The sequence below is a fragment of the Rhinopithecus bieti genome, unplaced genomic scaffold (assembly GCF_001698545.2).
Source record: "Rhinopithecus bieti isolate Rb0 unplaced genomic scaffold, ASM169854v2 scaffold_5948, whole genome shotgun sequence".
Taxonomy (NCBI): Eukaryota; Metazoa; Chordata; class Mammalia; order Primates; family Cercopithecidae; genus Rhinopithecus; species Rhinopithecus bieti.
In genome coordinates, this window is record NW_016805422.1 from 3,236,201 (window position 1) to 3,239,538 (window position 3,338).

At 43.1% G+C, this 3,338-nt stretch overlaps 1 pseudogene; it reads left to right on the forward strand.

The window, feature by feature from the left end:
* The first annotated feature begins 1,555 nt into the window (after positions 1-1,555).
* LOC108529859 (non-histone chromosomal protein HMG-17 pseudogene) lies at positions 1,556-1,824 on the forward strand (annotated as a pseudogene).
* Positions 1,825-3,338: the final 1,514 nt, after the last annotated feature.

The following is a 3,338-nucleotide window of genomic DNA, read 5'->3' on the forward strand; positions in this document are numbered from 1 at the left end:
CACCAAGTTAAAAAGCTTCTGCACAGCAAAGGAAACAATCAACAAAATGAAGAGACAACTCACAGAATGGGAGAATCGATTTGCAAATTACCCATCTGAAGGGAATTAATAACCAGAATATATAAGAAGCTCAAACAACTCTATAGGAAAAAATCTAATATCCATTTAAAAAATGGGTAAAGGATCTCAATAGACATTTCTCAAAAGAGGACATACAAATGACAAATAGATATATGAAAAGTTGCTCAACATCATTGATCATCAGAGAAACGCAAATCAAACCACAATGAGATATCATCTTATCTCTGTTAAGATGGCTTATAGCCAAAATACAGGCAATAACAAATGCTAGAGAGGATGCGGAGAAAAGGGAACCCGCATACAGTGTTGGTGGGAATGTAAATTAGTATAGTCACTGTGGAAAAGTTGGAGGTTCCTCAAAAAACTAAAAATTGAGCTACCATATAATCTAGCAATCCCACTGCTGGGTGTATACCAGAAGTGTATACCCAGAAGAAAAGAAATCAGTATATCAAAGAGATATCTGCAATTCCATGTTTGTTGCAGCACTGTTCACAATAGCCAAGATTTGAAAGCAACCTGAGTGTCCATCAACAGATGAATGGATAAAGAAAATGTGGTACATATACACAATGGAGTACTATTCAGCCATTAAAAAAATGAGATCCTGTCATTTGCAACAACATGGGTGCAACTGGAGGTCATTATGCTTAGTGAAATAAGCCTGGCACAGAAAGACAAACATTGCATGTTCTCACTTATTTGTGGCATCTAAAAATCAAAACAATTGAACACATGGAGATAGAGAGTAGAAGGATGGTGACCAGAGGCTGGGAAGGGTAGTGAGGGGTTGGGGGCAGGTGGGGATGGCTAATGGATACAAAAGGTACTTTGAAAGAATGAATGAATAATACCTAGTGTTTTATAGCACGACAAGATGACTATAGTCGAAATAATTCAATTGCACATTTAAAAATAACGAAAAGAGGCCGGGCACGGTGGCTCACGCCTGTAATCGCAGCACTTTGGAAGGCCGAGGCGGGCGGATCACGAGGTCAGGAAATCGAGACCATCCTAGCTAACACGGTGAAACTCCATCTCTACTAAAAAATACAAAAAACTAGCCGGGCGAGGTGGCGGGCGCCTGTGGTCCCAGCTACTCGGGAGGCTGAGGCAGGAGAACGGCGTGAACCCGGGAGGCGGAGCTTGCAGTGAGCTGAGATCCAGCCACTGCACTCCAGCCTGGGCGACAGAGTGAGACTCCGTCTCAAAAAAAAAAAAAAACGAAAACAGTAAAATTGGATTGTCTTTAACACAAAGGATAAATGCTTGAGGAAATGGATACCCCATTTTCCACGATGTGATTATTATACATTGTGCCTGTAGCAAAATATCTGATGTACCCCATAAATAAATACACCTACTATGCACCAACAAAAATAAAAATTATTAAAAAAAAAAAGGGAAGGAGAAGAGGCGGCAACAATTTCTAGACTGAACAAAGCCGGCATACTACCTACGTCCTACCACCACCATGCCCAAGAGGAAGGCTGAAGGGGTTGCTAAAGGAGATAAAGCCAAGGTGAAGGACGAACCACAGAGATCTGCGAGGTTGTCTGCTAAACCTGCTCCTCCAAAGCCAGGGCCCAAGCCTAAAAAGGCCCCTGCAAAAAAGGGAGAAAAGATACCCAAAGGGAAAGAGGGAAAAGCTGATGCTGGCAAGGAGGGGAATACGCCTGCAGAAAATGGAGATGCTAAACAGAGCAGGCCCAGAAAGCTGAAGGCGCTGGAGATGCCAAGTGAAGTGTATTCATTTTTGATAACTGTACTTCTGGTGACTGTACAGTTTGAAATACTATTTTTTAAAATCAAGTTTTATAAAAATGCAGAATTTTCTTTTACTTTTTTTTTCTCCTTAAGCTATGTTGTTAGCACACAGAACACTTCATTGTTGTTTTGGGGGGACGGGGCATGTGTCACTAATAGAATATCTCCGAAGCTGGATTGATGGGGGGGGGAGGGAAACACCTTTCCCTTCTGGTTTTGAGAGGCTTCCTCTTGGCTCCTAAGGCAGGGATTCCCTGACTTTGACACACATGGCCACCTTGGCACAAAAGCCTTGTGGTATGAAAAACAAATTTGTTTTTATGTCCTCTTCTCCCTTTCCACCTTTCAGCATAGACTTAACTCCCTTAAACCCAGACATCTGTTGGGACCTGACCCCAAATAATTGGTTACCAATGTGTCAGGCAATCTGGACTTTCCAGTGATGCCACTGAGATGGCACCCCTCAAAAGAGCAGTGGTTCCATTTCTAGACTGTGGATCGTTGGATAAATTCCGCCATTTTCATTTCATTTCTTGAGTCAAGGTCGGCTCCTGAAAAGCTGTTAAACAACATGCTAAATGTGAAATGTCAATCCTCACTCTAAACCTCTAAAATTTCCCTGTTCAGAGCATCAGATGAAGACTTCATTTTTTTTTTTTTTTTTTTTTTTGAGACACGGTCTCATTCTGTCTCCCAGACTGGAGTGCAGTGGCACAATCTCGATCACAGTGCCTCCCAGGCTCAAGTGATCCTCCTGCCTCAGCCTCCTGGGCAGCTGGGATTACAGGTGCGCACCACTACCGCCAGGCTAATTCATTGGGTTTTATAGTGGGTTTCCGTCTTTTGGTAGTCCATTGAAGAAGGGAGTTTGAAAATTGTTGTATATCGTTAACGACTGTCTGCTCATGTCCTGCCTGAAACACCATGATTATTTGTGAAAAGTATCTTTAATAAAGCTGGATACAGTTTGGCTTGGAAAAAAATTTAAAAAAAAGAAAATGGGAGATTTCCCCACTTTGTCTGAGTATTAGGAGTCTCCTGTACCATTCTTATCCAAAATTTGAAGGCTTCTCCTGGAGTTGTCTGTGTTTATTTCCTGGTACTTACTTCTGGGTTTTGGCCTTCCTTGCATCACGGACAAGGCTGAGTGATACTCGTGGAAAAACAGGAACTGGTCTACCTGTCCTCCCACTGGTCTGCTACTGTTTACTTTTCTGATTCCTCAAATAGCTTCTCCAGGCATTACTTCCGGGTTGTATATTTTCATTGAGTGGGTGAAACAGAGTAGAGTGGGCTTATTCAATTTTACCTGGAGCTGGCACTCTTTTTTTCTTTCTTTTTGAGACGGAGTCTCGCTCTGTCACGGAGGCTGGAGCGCAGTCGCGAGATCTCGGCTCACTGCAAGCTCCGCCTCCCGGGTTCACGCCATTCTCCTACCTCAGGCTCCCGAGTAGCTGGGACTGCAGGCTCGCCACCAGGCCTAGATACTT